This window comes from Grampus griseus (assembly GCF_964374135.1).
Source record: "Grampus griseus genome assembly, chromosome: 20".
Lineage (NCBI taxonomy): Eukaryota > Metazoa > Chordata > Mammalia > Artiodactyla > Delphinidae > Grampus > Grampus griseus.
The window spans coordinates 27,166,429-27,183,669 of record NC_139014.1 but is presented as its reverse complement, the minus strand read 5'-3'; the positions used below and the strand labels follow the sequence as shown (position 1 = coordinate 27,183,669).

The 17,241-nt window shown below is 38.0% G+C and overlaps 1 protein-coding gene across 3 annotated transcripts in view; it reads left to right on the top strand.

The window, feature by feature from the left end:
• The window catches only part of USP32 (ubiquitin specific peptidase 32), a 197,571-nt gene that overhangs the window by 44,356 nt on the left and 135,974 nt on the right, over positions 1 to 17,241 (top strand). The gene's annotated exons all lie outside the window — the stretch shown is intronic.

Below are 17,241 nucleotides of genomic sequence, written 5' to 3'. Positions count from 1 at the left end.
GAAGCAGTGTAGTTAATACTCTTAAATCTGGCGATGACTGTTTTGTGGGTTGATGAGGGGTCTTGGCATTGGACTTTTAATGATCTCATTTGCGTTTTGTATTTTGATAGATGGAATTCAGAATAAGTAGAAAGCTTATTAATTTAGACTGTAATAATAGAGTTTATACTTTGGGTTCACAGGTACAGCCATAACTGCCATGATCTGCCACAGAAACAGTTTGTATAAGCATTGTTGTAACTCCTATGAGCCATTACTTTTTTTGAGGGCAATATTGCTTAGAGATCAAAATCAGCACTTATAGTTTTAGCATTGTCCTTGATTAGCCAAATCAATCTTTTTTTTGCCTCACTTATAAAAATTGGGAACTTTTTTCCTGTTTTATGGTGGTATTGTGGAAAATTGTGACACTCAGAAGTCCTTTAATCTTTTTAGAAGAATAAATACATAATCATTAAAATTAGTTTTTTATATTATCTTATTTAGAGCTGATTTCCTGTATCAAAATGAATTGATCATTTATATTAGAAACTCTAGTTTACAGAACAAATGTTAGGCCAGTTTCAGAATTTCTAATTTTGTTCCACTTGATTAAAGATTATGAATATGTGTGTGAGTTTAATCATTCAGCCTTGCTTTGCCCCTTTTTAATTTAATTTTATTTGTTTATTTTTTTTAAAAAATATTTATTTGGTTGCATTGGGTCTTAGTTGCAGCAGGTGGGCTCCTTAGTTGTGGCATGCAAACTCTTAGTTGCGGCATGCATGTGGGATCTAGTTCCCTGATGAGGGATCAAACCCTGGCCTCCTGCATTGGGAGCATGGAGTCTTAATCACTGTGCCACCAGGGAAGTCCCTGCCCCTTCTTATGAGGGAAAAAACTCTTATGACACCATTTGGCCCTAGATATATTCTGAAACTCTTGTTTTCTGAAGTCACTAGTGGCAAAAAACGTGCTGGTCGTGGGCTGCCTCTTACCTAAGATGTTCCATTTAGGTTGGCCTTTATTGTCTACTTGAAGTGGCTTTGCAATAGTTTTTGCTATAGGTAGTCTGCTAGAGAGAATTTTGGTAGGTAAATTCATTTTAGATCAGCTGCACCAAGCACATTTATAATTTAATATTGGTTGTGATTTCTTTGCTACACTGAGCATTTTCCTTCTTCTGTATTTGGAAATTCTTACTCTAGTTTGGCAGTGAAAGGCATATTTCCCAGTGTTTGTTTACTTCTGTGGTTATCTTCTGATTCAAATGTTGTTAAATTTTCATCCATGCCTTTGGAACTAAACTGTTAAAACAGCAATTCCTATTTTTCAGCAAAAATCTGAATGCATGACAAGCTTTGGCTCTATGAGAAAGATGAAGAAATAGATTACTTGGTCCCTGCTTTCCAGAGACTTAAAATCTACTTGGAGAGATAAGACTTAACCATTACCTTTGAAAAAAAGTTGTGATATAAGGCAGTATATAATAGGAGTATAGAACACCAATATTGTGGTCTAACGTGAAATATTTTATAACCACGTAATGAGTAATAGTGAAGTACTGAACTTTGTTTAAAAAAAAACTTACCTTTACAAAAGTGGATTAAAGTTCATATACTTCACATATGTATATGATTATTTATTTTTTAAAAATTATTTATTTATTTGACTGCACCAGGTCTTAGTTGCGGCATGCGGGATCTTTAGTTGCGACATGTGAACTCTTAGTTGTGGCATGTGGGATCTAGTTCCCTGACCAGGGCCCGGGCCCCCCACATTGGGAGTGCAGAGTCTTAGCCACTGATCCACCAGGGAAGTCCCCTATATGATTTAAATGGAAGTAAAAAGAGTGTTGTTACAGCTAGTGTTCAGGGAATGCATGTGGAAATGAAAACATCCATCCTGCGTCATTGCAGAAAAAGTTTGATAACTACTGGTATAGATAAAAAAAAATTTTTTAAGAGTTTAGAGATGAGCATTGTGCTGTTCTTTCTTTCACACTGAGGTTTTTTTGGTGAGATCACTAAAGTACAGACTTTTATTTTCCTTTCAAAGACAGTGAGTTCTAATCCCTTCCTCTGATCCTGCAAAAGCCATTTAAATAGCTTTTTTATCTAAACTAGAAAGGAGGAGTCGGCCTATTTATTATTGGTACTGTAAATATTGTATTGGTCTGCTGTAACAAAATACCATAGACTAGGTGGCTTAAAAAAGAGAAACTAATTTTCTCACATTTGTGGAAGCTGAAAAGTCCAAGATCAAGGTTCTGGCAGGGTTTGATTTCTGGTGATGGCTCTTTTCCTGGCTTGCAGATGGCTGCCTTATCTCTGTGCCTTCAAGTGGCTTTTCTCCTGTGTGCTTGAAGGGAGAGAAAGAGAGTTCTCAAGCTCTCTGGTGCTAATCTTATTTTTAAACAATCAGGACCCCACCCTTCTGACCTCATTTAACCTTAATTACTTTCTAGTCTAAATATAGCTACACTGGGTTTAGGGTTTCAACATATGAATTTTGGGGGACATATCAGTTTATAACATTCTGCCCGCTGGCCCCCCCAAATTAATGTCCTCCTTGCATTGAAAATACATTCATTCCATCCCAGCAGCCTCCAAAGTCTTAACTCATTCCAGCACGAACTGTAAAGTCTGAAGTCTATAGTCTCATCTGAATATCATCTTAATCCAGGTGTGGATGAGACTGGAGATAAGCTTGCAAAAATACAATGCTGGGACAGAATAGAATATACATTCTCATTCCAAAAGGGAGAAGTCGAAAGAAGAAAGGAGTGACAGTTCTCAAGCAAGTCTGAAATTTACAAAGGGAAATTCCATTAGATTTTTTTAAAATATTTATTTATTTGGTTGCACTGGGTCTTAGTTGTGGCAGGTGGGCCTCTTGATTGCAGCTTGCCGGCTTCTTAGTTGTGGCATGTGAACTCTTAGTTGCGGCATGCATGTGGGATCTAGTTCCCTGACCAGGGATTGAACCCGCGCCCCTGAATTGGGAGCACAGAGTCTTAACCACTGCGCTACCAGGGAAGTCCCTCTGTTAGATGTTAAGACTTGAATACTCCTCTTTGGTTTCATGCACTGCCCTCCAGGTGCATTGGGGAAGCAGCGTCACCCCCAAGGCTCTGTGGGGAAGCCTTGCCCCCAGCCCCTGGGCCATGACCTTGCTCTTGAGGCACTAGGTGGTGGCATCTTGGTCCCCCACCCGCAAACCAAGGAGGCCGCACCTTTTGAAGATGAGGAAGAGCCAGCACTACACCCTGGACCAGTGGCGGGAGTGGCAGCCCTGCCCTCTCGGAATCGCCTTTGGGGTCAGTCTTCCCTTTTCTTGAAGGATGATGCATGTTTGTAGCTGGTAACTATTGTTCCATCCTGTAGAATCCCAGACAGCCTTCTTTCATTCTGTCCCATTTGTTTTCTATTCCTTTTAGTCCCAGCTAGCAGTGTTTCTGCTCCTATAATCCCATCTTTATTCCTGACTTCTGCTGAAGTGGTTGATTAAGTTTGTGGTTCACCTCCTTATCAAATAGATGTTAGCCACATCTATTGTTAGTGTTCTCTTCAGATCAAGCCTTTATCATTTTTTGCAGCAGTATGGATAGGCTGAGAATTTTCCAAACCTTCAAGTTCCGGGTCCTTTTTGTTTAACAATTCCTTCAATTTATCTCTTTCCTCACATTTTACTAAAAAGAAGTACGAGAAAAACAAGTCTTCAACACTTTGCTTAGAAATCTCTTCACCCAAATATCCAATTTCATCACTTGAAAGTTCTGTATTCTACAGAACACTAGAACATGACAACAGTTCAGCCAAGTTCTTTGTCACTTTTTAGCAAGGATCACCTCTCCTCCAGTTTTTTGTTCCTCATTTCTGTCTGAGATCTTTTTTTTTTTAATTTTTATTTATTTTTGGCTATGTTGGGTCTTTGTTGCGGCGAGTGGTGCTACTCTTTGTTGCGGTGTGCAGACTTCTCACTGCGGTGGCTTCTCTTGTTGTGGAGTACAGGCTCTAGGTGCGCAGGCTTCAGTAATTGTGGCACACAGGCTCAGTAGTTGTGGCTTGCAGGCTCTAGAGCACAGGCTCAGTAGTTGTGGTGCAAGGGCTTAGTTGCTCTGAGGCATGTGGGATCTTCCCAGACCAGGGCTCAAAACTGTGTCCCCTGCGTTGGCAGGTGGATTCTTAACCACTGTGCCACTGGGGGAGTCCCTAAGATCTTTTTACCCAACCGAACTTGGGTTCACTTGCCCATCACGCAGTAAAGCCAATCTACTGACACCGGATTGTGGTGAAAGAAAGTATGGCCTTTATTTGTAGGTCACCAAGCAAGGAGAGTGGGCAGCTAATGATCAAAAAACCTGAACTCTCCCGTGGCTTTCAGGCAGGGGTTTTAAAAGGCAGCACTAGGGATGAGGGTCACAGAGTACATGATCAACTAGTGGACATTTTTCTGATTGGTTGGTGGTAATGTTCAGGAATCTTAATCAACAACTTTCTGGTTCCAACCAGTTTAGGGTCTATGTGCTTATGGTCATGCTTGTGGTCAACTAGTAGTTACCATCCTCCACTGGGTTGGGGGTCTTAGTTTCAGCAGAACAACTGAAAGATACACGTCAGACTGTTATCTGTATCCCTTCAGTGACTTAGTCCTGTGACTCCATTGTTCAAGCTATTATTACTTCTCTTGCTTGACTGCTTTCCTTTGTTTCTGCATTTTCCACTTCTCTAATCATTAACTGCTTGAGTCTGCTCTTTGGCCAAACAAACGGGGGACACAGAGGGCCTAGTACCCAGGAAGCCTCTGCAGGGTCCCACTTGGTTTCAGTCCCCCCTTTTCTTTGATATTCCTCAGTCCTGAGGGGAAAGGGGTGGGACAAGAAAGGGAATAAATTTTGGATAGAGAGGTTAATCATAAACTCTGCAGGGGAACTTGGTTTTAGGGGGACTTGGTTTCAGTCTCACCAGAATGGCCTTAAGCATTCATATTCCTAACCTACATTCTGTTCATGATGTGTTCTTTGAGATAACAGAGACTCTCTCCATAGCCCTCCTCTTTCTAAACTCTCCCCAGAATTGCCTTTGATGTCCATATTTTTGCCAACAGTTCCTTAACAGCAGTCTAAGCCTTTTCTATCAAGTGCCTCAAAACTCCCCCCGCCTCTACCCATTACCCAGTTCCAAAGCTGCTTCCACATTTTTAGGCATTTGTTACAGCAGCAGCTCACTTCTCAATACCAAATTCTGTATTAATCAGCTTGGGCTACCATAACAAATATCACAGACTGGGTGGCTTAAACAACAGAAATTTATTTTCTCATAGTTCTGGAGGCTGGAAAATCTAAGATCAGGGTTCTGGCAGGATTTGGTTTCTGATGGGGACTCTGGTGGCTTGCAGATGGCTGCCTTCTCTCTGGCTTCTCACATGGCCTTTTGTGTGTATGTGGGGAGCGGGGGGAGAGGTGGTGAGTGCAAGCACTCTGGTGTTTTTTCTTAGGTGGACACTAATCCAATGGCCCCACCCTTATAATCTCATTTAACAGTAGTTACTTCTTAACTCCAAATGCAGCCACACTGGGAGTCAGGGCTTCAGCATATGAATTTTGTTAGTGACGTTCATTTAGTCCATAACAGAAATGTAAATACAGTTGACCTTTGAATAACTTAGGAGTTCTGGGTGCTGACCCATAGTTGAAAATCTGTGTATGATTTACAGTCGGCCTTCTGTATACAACGTTCCTCCATATCTGTGGTTCTGCATCTGAGGATTCAACCAACCTCGGATGGCGGATGGCGTAGTCCTCTGTGTTTACTTTTGGAAAAAAATCTGCGTATAAGTGTACCTGAGTAGTTTAAACCCACGTTGTTCAAAGGTCAGCTGTACAATGTGAAATATTCAAGTTTTTCTATAGACTTGGTCTTCATCAAGTCTGAGTATAACTTAGAACCAAGCAGACATCTAGAACTCACCATAGATCCTTTTTTCTTTCTTGTTTTTTTCACAGCTAATTATTCATTGAACTCTGTTCAGTCAACTCTCACATCTCTTGAATCTGCCTTACCTTACCTCCCTTTTATAGTTTAAGTCCTCAACTCTTGTCTGAACTAACACAGTAGCCTCTAAACTGCTCTTTATGCTGCTTATCTGGTCTTTTCCCAGTCTTTTAAACACATTAATATGTGTGTGAACATAAATCTGATTGTTATTTCTTTGTTTAAAACTCAGGAATAGCTTAGAGTGTCCTTTCATGCAGTTGCATCTGATATCTCTATCTATCTAGGATTAAGTTTGGATGAATATTAAACAGAAAATATGTGATATAGTTCTTTATTTTTCTTATACGTAAATCTGGAGATAGAATATCCAGAGGTTGTATGGCAATTCCATGGTTGTTAAGCTTTTTCTGTCTCTTTGACTTCACCATCTTTAGTGTATGGTTTTTAACTTGAAGTTCACTTACAGGGTAAAATGGCTTCTGGAGAGGCAGCCATCCCATCTTGAGATCCAGGTGAGAAGAAGAGATAATAGCAAAAGGACATTGCTAGCTATCTGGAGCTTTTAAGGTGTCTTCTTGGAGCAATTTCTATTACATTTCATTGGCTATTTCTAGTTCCATAGCAAGGGAAGCTGGAAAGTATAGTCTTTTACCTGGGAACATTATCACCTCGAAAAAAGGATTCTGTTTATCTGCCAGTTATCATTCCAACCTCATTTCCTGCGGCTCTGTTTCTTGTACCCTGTACTTCATTTATATCAAACTACCTGCAATCCCCTGATTATCCATGCTACTTTATTCTTTTATATATGTTTTCCTTACATGGATTACACTTCTGCCCTTTTTGGCCATGTGAACTCCTATCCTGCAAGGGTCAACATCTCTTGGAAGCCTTTCTTAATTACCAGCTGGGACAATTAATCACTGGCTATTTGGGGACTCCATTTTAATACCTCCTCTTTAACATTTCCTGTCTGGCATTGCAGTTATTTTGGTTGTGCCTTTTTTCCCTACTAAATTTTGAAGTATTAGAATGCAGGGACTATGTCTTATTCATTTTGACTGTGCCTGACACATAGTAGATCATTTAATAAGTGATTGTTGAAAAAAATCAGCTAAAAGTACAATTTAATAACAGCTAGGTGGAATGTTATTCTTGTAGGCCACATGCAATTAGGAACTGCCTCTAAGAACTACAGATAATGAATATATAGGGTATGTGGGCTGTAACATTAAAATGATGGAATTAGAGAAAGTTGTGAAATCCCTGGTTGAATGATTTGAACATGCTTATTGCTTAAAACAAGGTGAAATAGAATTAGTGTTGATAGCTCTGCTTTGTAAATGAATTTTTGTAAATGAATTTTTTTTTGGGCAGATTATGCTTCCCCCTCCTCTTTTAAAACAGTTATAACAAACTAACAGTTATAACAAACTAGGTCTGTTTCATCTTTGATTTTCTTTCCCAAGGACAGTGTGTCCATTGCCTTGCTAAGTTGTACTTCATTATACAAGTCAAGTCGACTATGAGAAAAGAGAAAATATTCATTTAAACTTTCAGGAAGGAAGGCTCTCAATGGTCTTAGAACCTCAGATCAGGAAGTAAAGCTAACCTAATTTTTTTTATCCTTTTGACTTGGAATATATTTTCCCTCCCTCCCTTCCTTCCTTCCCCCCGCCACCCTTCTTTCTACAGATTTTAGATACCAAAGTTCTTTGTGAAGAAATAGATCACAGTCTTCTCTCCCTGCCTCCCCTTTTTTTCTCTAAGGCTAGGTTACTCCTGATTTCTGAAATGGTGCCCTTAGATGTAGTACAGATGGGATTTTGATCTCTCCCAGTGGGATTGAAAGTTTAAATCTTCAGTTTAGCTCTCTTTGGCTAGAGGTAATGGTTTAGTATTCCTGAAGGAGAGTTGTATGGTTGACTATTTTAGGGCCAACTTCTTTAGTAACACTTTTGATGGAAGTACCATTTTCTTTAGTACTTACGTATCTAACTTGTGTTACAGAGATTTGTAAATATTTAGAAGAGTAGTATAATATGTGAAATTCTTCAGATGCCTATGGAGAAAAGAAAACCAGTACAGATGTAATACTTAGTATTCGTGTTTATGGCAGATTATATTTCCAAAAGATAACTATGACAAATATCTCCCATCCCACAAGCTGGTTACAATGTGACTTTGACACATTGGAATCTGTGCTTGCTTCTCTTGAACCTGGGCAGGTTTATGACTGCAGCAGAAGTGACAGTCTTGTTATTTCAGCTTTTAAAATTTGGGATACCAGTGGAATGTATGTTGATTTCCTGTGCCTCTTTGTCTAATATTTTCTCTCTAATCTTTCTGTTTTCACTTTGTTAACTTTCTTGTTCTATTTGCCTTCTTTTCCTTAATCTTGTTCTCTTTCTGTTTCCTGCATCATTTCTTTCTTTGGCCAGGGAGCGAATGATGGGCATTTTGGTAGACATGTTTCCATAATACTGGAGATCTCAAACTGAGATCTCCTTCTTCTCTGTTATCAGAAAATGAAATAAAATGAGGGATGGATTTGTATGAGGGCTGATGTATGTCTCTCTGGCTTTCTTTTTCAAATTGTAAACTTTTTCAGTGTGGAGTATGTTGTGTCTATATGAACACTGAGCACTTAATAGAAGTCTTAGATTTAGTTTTTCATTAGCTTCTAGATTTGCATTCCTAATTTAAAAAATTTACGCCTTATTATATACTTCTTTCACACTCTTACCAGAATAACTCCTGAAAAAGTAAAAACTCATTAGCATATTTATCACCCTAGATATTCCTTCCATTTCTCTTGCCATACTTTTCTGTTTTGCAGTCCCCACACTTTACATTCCAGCCTCTCAAACTGTCCTGTAAACATTCCTAACATCTTCTGACTTCTGTGTCATTGCTCACTCCCTTCCTGATACTCGACATATTCTTCCTGTCTCCCTGTCTTGTACTCATTCTTAACTTTCTAGTATGGGAACTGACCCCCTTTTATGAAACTTTCCTAGATTCCTCCCTTGTAATCTTTTCTTCTGTACTTCAGTATCACTTGTTTATACCCTTTAGGGTATTTATTACAGTCTACTTTGTGTTATTGGTATGTTACTTATGTATTCATTAATTTAGCAAACATTTGAATCCCTGGGTCCTACTTCTGGAGACTTCAATTTATTGGTTTGGGATGGAGCCTGGGCATCAGAATTCTTTAAATGCTCCTCAGTTGATTCCAGGTTTAAGAACTAATAGAATAAAGACATAACACAGTGCCCACCTGGCCTGTGATAAACACTCAAATATTTGTTGACAGATTTTAAGCTTTTAAATCCAAGGACCATAGTTTATTTTTGTATCCCCCATAACACCCAACACACTATTGCCTACTATTGTATACAGGTTTTCCCTATTATCTGAAAGTAGAGCATTCCTGTGAAACGTTTTGTAAGCTGAAATGGCATAAAGCAAAGAGGCAGTCACCTTAGGGCACATCTTGCTAACAATGTACAAAATAAATTGAGATAAAACATAAATGCTCACAGACATAGTTCAGAGCTATGGCAGCTTGATGCTGAGATGCTAGTGTAGTTCCCAGGGAAGGAGCTTGGCAATGCCACTCTTGCTGCTTGGGGTGCATGATGCCTCTATAATAGCTCTCTGCAAAACAAATGCTAAAAGCTATTTTCGCCTTCTTTTGTAAAAGCAAAAATCCTCTTTAGATTTCTTTTGATTAGCGAAAACAGGTGCTAACGTAGGTTTCTCATAAAAGCGAAGAGGCATAAAGTGAACTTTTGAAAAGTGGGGGATACCTGTATATAATTAGGTGAAATACATAGTTCTTTTCAGTTTTCATGATATTTCATGTTGTTGCAGGGGCCATTCAGAATATGCTTGGATTACTATGTAACTAGAAACTGCTAGACAACCGTAAGATGTTTTTTCTGCTCTTTGGCTGTGCCTGCGGGGCAAGTGGGATCTTAGTTCCCCAACCAGGGATTGAACCTGCGCCCCCTGCATTGGAAGTGCGGAGTCTTAACCACTGGATCTACAGGGAAGTCCCTGTTTTTTCTGCTCTTGTTTGTATTTTTAAAATAAATTTTAAAATACCCTCTAGAGAAGTCTTGGATTTACTGAACTCTAAACTAGTCTTGTGTTTGATCTATGGGTTAAATATAGAATATGAGCTCCATTCTTTAATCTGATACAACGTAGTCTTCATAAAATGTGACTTTAGTTCAAGTATGTTTAGGAGCCTTTATAGATAAATGTAGTAAATATAGCAAATGAGTGTACCCGTGCTTCGAGTAAATATAATATTTAGCCCAACCTATAGCCAGTGCATGCAGCAGAATTATCAGATTGAACCTTTGACCTATTCAGACCATATGGCTCCTGACTTGCGTCTTTTATGTGATGTTGATAGCAAAATTTGTTTCACAAAGGGAGGTTTTATTTTGTTCATAATTTTTGGGAATGTTAATAACCTTTTAATTAAAAGTGCTTATGATACTTATGTGACTAACCTGGCTTTGAGTAAGACAGCACTCATGGTCAAATCTAATGCAGTTGGCCCTCTGTATCCACAGGTTCCTCATCTGTGGATTCAACCAAGTGTGGATCAAAAATATTTGGGGGAAAAAATTCCAGAAAGTTCCAAAAAGCAAAACTTCAATTTGCCACTCCTGCTACACACAGACAACTATTTATACAGCATTTACATTGTATTTACAACAATTTATTGATACTTAGCATTTACACTGTATTAGGTATTATAAGGAATATAGAGATGATTTAAAGTATAGAGGAGGACTTTTGTAGGTTACATGCAAATACTACACCATTTTATATAAGGGACTTTGATCGTCTGTGGATTTTGGTATCAGGGTGGGGGTGGGGTGGGATTGCTGGTCCTGGAACCAATGCCCGGAAGGTACTAAGGGTTGACTTGAGTACGTTCTTTACAATTAATGACAATACTTTCTGTATGCTTGTCTGTCAAACCTACAGAAATTGCCTTCCTCTTCTTGATATCTCCCTTCTTCTTCTGCTTGCTCTCTTTTCCTTCCCTCCCCTTTGTTCCAGTGTTAGGTGGCAGCTGGATCTGCTGGGATGGTAACATTAGTCTATAGGTAAGGAGGAAAAGAATAGGGGAAGAAAAATTTGTTGTTGTTTGTTGGACTTTTACCTCCTTTCTCCAGTCCTCATTTTCACAACTTTCCTCCAGAGTCAGGAGTAGAAAGTAAACAGGGGCTGCTCTCATTACTGCTAGAAATCTCCTCCTCCCCACAGACTGTCATTATTGGGCATCCATTGTTTTTCTGTCTTTGTTTTATACATATATATATATATATATATATATATATATATATATATATATATATATGTAAGTGACCGTGTTGGATTCGAACATACATATATTTTGTTTGTGCCCTTAACCATTTGGCCAGAGGTTGCCAAACTTGGCAGCTGGTGGGCCATATTTAGACTGCATGTTGATTAATTTTTTTTTTAATATTAGCTGCTAACACTTTTAATATGGAGAGATTTCACAAAAAATTTATATTCCTGGTTTCCTCATTGCCACATTGCAGCATAGGCCTGGAACTTAGTAGCAGCTTCACGCTGTAGGAGGAATATGTGCTCTCTAGGGTTCCACAGACCCCACCTGGCCCACTTCATCATTTATAGTACCCTCCTGCTCCCTGTAGGTATTTCCGTTTTTGAGGTTTGCATCATCAGTCTTTACTACCACCAGTAATTCCTTTTATGCTTGAACTTGTGTTCCAGAGCAGAGGAGCTACAGAATATTTTTATTCATACAGCTTTTCTTCCCAGTGTGAGGTCTGAGAATAGTCAAGTGTAAGGGAGATGCCTTATGTTTCTGGCCTTTTGAGTTGGAATTACACATATATTTTCATTTATTTGGACAATATTTATTGATAGTGATGGTAAAGGATCAGATGAAATGTGGTTCAGAAATAGCGGAGAGTATTAAAGAAGCACAGGTTTCTTGTCAGCGCCCATGGCCCTGAATATGTAGTCCTTCAGCGAGACATAGACTGCCTGGAGTGAATTCAGTGTCCTCGCCTTAGCTCACCACAGTACACTGTTGCCTTTCACCCTGCTCCGAAAGCCAAGTGGTAAGAAAGGGTGGGAAAGTCTTGGATGAGAAGGTGTCCAGGAAGCACTAATTCGTGGCTACAATTAACTCAAATCAGCCATGTTAGTCACAGTTATATCAACTGATATAACCTGTAAATCTTACTTAGCTCGGAAGACTACCATTTTCTCTTAAAAACTGGTGATTAGGTTGTTTATGCCGATAAGTTGCTATATTAGGTTTATTATGGATCAAATAGGTCTTGAGAATGTCATGCTATAGATGATCAAATGTAAAAAGAATTCACAAGGAGATCTTTATAGAAAGTATATATGCAAATAATCACTAGATGCACCTAGCTATCTGTTTTGCTCTAACTTGTGCTTAGTAATGTAGTTTTAGAGCACTCTTCCCCCTTTTTAGATGTTCTTCCTCTGTGCACAACTATGTCTTTTATGTTTACTATATTGTCATTGTTTATTCATGAATCTGTCTCTTAGCTGTGAGTTCCTTGAAAGCAGACTTGGAGGTCTTATTAGTTTTGTGTTCCTCATGGCCTAGCACAGTGTTTGGGCATATGATCAGTAAGGGCACAGTAGCCTTTAATTAATTAATGATTTGTTGATTGATTGATTGCATTTCAGGAACGTCTTACTGGAAGGATTCTGTTTCTGTGGTGAGAACCATAATCTTTGTTTTATCTCTGTTTCAGTATTTGCCCTTTCTGTGTAATTGCTTTTACTTTTGTGCTATAATCATTACGTGATTATCAAGTACTTTCTTTTTCTTACCATATCTTGGTATTTGAGTGTGAGTTGCTAATTCTCACTAATGGAATATTTTGAAAACTGAGATGTCTTGAAATCACCAAGGCTTTTTGTTGGATGAGATTTGTGTTAAATTTTCTTGAAAATCTGTTTTGATATGAGAAAAGAAAACTTTCTCCCTTTGTTCTTTGCCTTGGGTGTTCCCTTGTCTTTCATTCACACTTACTTCCTGTTTGAGGAAGGATTTTAGTTCTGTTTCTGTAGTTTTCAATAAGATTCTGGTTAGTTTCTTGACTCTTATGACGGTGTTATAGGTGAACTTGAAATGTTTCTACAGTTCCTTAGATTAAGAAAAACCTAAAGTAAAACCAGCCCTTGAGATTTATTTTTTGAAGGTGAAATACCTCTTTAAGCTATTCCCATTGTGGTCAAATATATTAGTTTACTGTCCAAATGTATTAGTTTACTGTCATTCTTTCCTTTTTTATTCTGGAATCCTTCATTTCTAATCTAGTCTTGTTCTCTAGGCTTATGCATAGCTGTCCTGCTGGGATATCATATCATAATCATCTTAGAAATTCCCTTTACCTCTCTTATGCTACAGTCAGTGTTTCCTGGATCCTTTTTCTTTCCTTTGTTTACCCCCTCATTTTGTTGTAGGACATTCTCCTGTAGCTTTCTGGAAAAGGTATAGGAGAGATTGTTTGTACTTTTTCCTTGTTATATTTTTCTAGTACCCTATTCTTATTTGGATGCAATTTTCTTTTTCTCCTTTTCTAAGAATATTTGGAGGTTTTCATATTTTTTTCTTCTTTCTTCATTATTTCTGTTCACCCCTCCCCCTTCCCCCATTTGTTTGTTTTGGTACCTTTCTTTTTGGAATCTTCCTCAATTTTTGGTGTTCTTTGGCAGTTCATTCATTTTTTCAGTCTATTGATATATAATTTACATACAATAAAATGCACAGATTTTAAGTATTCAGTTTAGTAAGTTTTGACAATCATATTCACTTTTGTAGCCACCACCCCAATCAAATATATAAGACATTTCCATCAACTCAGAAGAGTTCTCTCCTATCTCTTTGCAGTGTCTGTTCCCTGCAATTCCAGCCACATACTCCCCACTTCACCACCTGTCAACCACTGTCTTTGACATCACAGCTAGTTTTGCCTCTTTAAGTCTTTTATATAATGCAGTCGTATGGTATATGTTCTTTTGTGTCTGGCTTATTTTGCTCAGCATAGTTTTTGAGATCCACTTACGTTGGTGCATGAATCAGTGGTTTCTTCATTTTTATTGCAGAATACTGTTCCATTGTATGGATATACCACATTTATTTATTCATCTGTTCAAGGATCAAGGGGTTGTTGTTTCTAGTGTTTTTGCTATTGTTAATAAAGCTCCTTTGTATGTTTCTGTACAGTATTTTCTTGGGTAAATAGCAAGGAGTGGAATTATTGGGTCATAAGGTAAGTATATGCTTAACTTTATAATAACTGCCAAACTGCCTTTTTATTTTAAAGAGTGATGCATTAGAAGATTGACTGGAACTCTTACATGTTTGAGTATATCACTTGTTGACTTGTGGATTTTCCTTTTGGGAACCCAGCCATTTCTAAAGGGGGAATGGAGACATTCCCCTCACCCCATGTCAGTAACAGTAGGTCTTTGTTCTAGAATCATTTACTTTCTTCAGAGAAGAATCCTCATTGATTCTGCCCAGGTGATATATATGTGAGAATAAGGCAAGGGAGGACAGCTGGATGCAAATGCTCACTTAATCTTCACCTTTTTTCATACCTCATTGTCCTTCCTATAGCTCTTAGCTAAATCTGGTGTTTCCATGTATGGAGCCTTTCTGTGTCAGTGTCTCCAGAGAATGTATCTCTGGTTTTTGATATATATCTACATCTAAAAGTGATGTGCAGGGGTGGGTAGATGGTAGATTGGTGCGTGACTGTGTTGTGCTGCAAGGGACCCGAGAGTCTAAGCACTCCTCATATAATTTTCAACCAATTTCTCTTCAATCCCACCTTTTACCCTCACCCCTTTTTTTTTATGGTAACTGGTACAATGAATTCGAGTCTTTTTTGGGTGCTCTAGACAGAGTAAGTTAGTTCACTTTCTTGTTCACATTTCTCAACTGCTGGTGCTTAGGTTTCAATTTTATTTTATCTGCTCAGGTCAGTCACTCCTCCAGACACTAATGTTCCCCAGAAAAAATTGACTGCCTCTTAGATCCTCAGTTCTTTTTTCTCCTATTCTCTTTGTCCTTGTGAGTTTATGTCCTTTTTTATTCTTGCTGTAATTTTAGTGAAGTCTTTGGAGAGAGAGGAGATAGAAAAACCACTTGTGTTCAGTTTTCTGTTTTTTCCAGAAATTGCTTTTTCTTTCTAAAACTAAAATAACTGCATTAATATTATGTTTTCCTACCCTAAAATTTTACTAGGCTTGATTCTCTTTTGTTTTCCATCTTGCCTGAATCTTTATTTTTAAAGTTTTCAAAGTTTCACTTGTACAATGAATGCTTTTATGTATTCCTTATCTACAGATGAACTAATTGTTATCTTGTTTATATTGAATAAAAATACTATTTATTTTCAGTAAATATGGATCTCTGGCAGTATTTTAGTGTCTGATAGTTTCTTTTGTGCATATACAATAACTTATTCAATCTGTCTTCTGCTGATGGACATTGTTTGCTTTTACAAATGCTTTAAAAAGCTTATATGTACATTTTCTCCTGTTATTAGGGAATAAATTCATTAGTCATCTGGTTGCTATTTTTTTAACATATTACCAAACAGTCCTTCAAATATCTGTAACCAACAGTGTATAAGATTATCATTTTATATCACAATGATTGATTTTTCTTGCCTCCTCCACTAGACTATGAGCATCCTAATTTGTTAGTAAAACCATTAATGAAAATCAGGCATATTGAAGAAATAGGTATTCTGGTAGCTGAAGTAATTTCTTCTTTTTTATTGTAATTTATAAAATGAGCTTTGTTCTGTTTCTCACTTTTGCATTCTAAAAAGGAAACAAAATTAGTAACTTGGGGCTATTAATATTATGAATTCATTTTTTAATGAATTAAGCATCTAGTGTTCATACTTTTTCTAGCTACTTATTCAAGTATTAGTTCTTATTGTTTTATCATTGCCCTACAGGTTGTTGAACTCATGAACTTTCCCTCCCTACCACAGACTTTCATTGAATGATAATCTATGTGCCAGGGCACTCTTTAGTCTTTATCTTGCTGGCCCTTTCTGCCTTACTTGAGACAGTAGACCAGCCCTTTTTCTTGTCCTTTGGAGACTACACTCTTGTTTTTCCTGTTCTAACTATTCCTTGTCAATCTTGTTTGAGTATTTTTTCTTTCTCCACAGGTACTGTAAGCTTTGGTTTCTCCCAGTTTTGTCTCTGTCTCATTTGTACTCTTCATTCATGGCTTTAATTGCCGCCTATAGGTTGATGACTCTCATCAAACCTCTCCTAAGCTTTACACTCATAATTGTAAAAACCCAATGGATCTCCCCAAGGTTCCTCATTTTCAGTATGTCCTTATCAGAATTTGTCATTGTTCTTCTTCCTCACGATTTTTTTAAAAAAATATTTTTAAAATTTATTTATTTGGCTCTGCTGGGTGTTAGTTGTGGCATGCAGGATCTTTGTTGCTGTGTGCAGGATCTTCGTTGCAGCATGCAGAATCTTTAGTTGTGGCATGCAAACCCTTAGTTGCAGCATGTGGGCTCTAATCTAGTTCCCTGACTAGGGAGTGAACCTAGGCTCCCTGCATTGGGAGTGTGGAGTCTTAGCCACTGGACCACCAGGGAAGTCCCCATTTCCTCACTTACTCTTTTTCATACATTCCCTTTCTACATGCTAATACCATCCTTCAAGTTTCCCAGGATAGAATCCTGAGTGTTATTCTAGATTGCTTCTACTTTTAGTCAAGCTTCAGATTCTACAGACTTTTCCTTCTAAATATTTCCAGATTTAGCTCCTCCTTTTCTTCTCTTAGTAGCAGTCTATCTTTTGCTTCCACATTTGTTCCACTCTCTATAGAACTGGTAAACTATCTGAATTTTATCTGACTGTGTCCTGTTTCCTGTCTGCCTGGAGTTTGTATCTGAATTGTGTCTGACGGAATCCCTTCCTTATTATGACAGAACCGAATTTCTCTGAATTGGTCAATGACTGCTTTAGGTTTATCACTTGCTACTCCCTGCCTTATTCATTTTGTTCTAGTAACATACAGTTCTCCATACGCTCTATACATCATGCTCTATGCATTATACTTTGAAACAAACTATTATGTCTGCCTGGCATGCCCTTGTCCATTTTGCCTGGATTAGCCTTTAAAAGTTTAAGTAATCATCCTCTC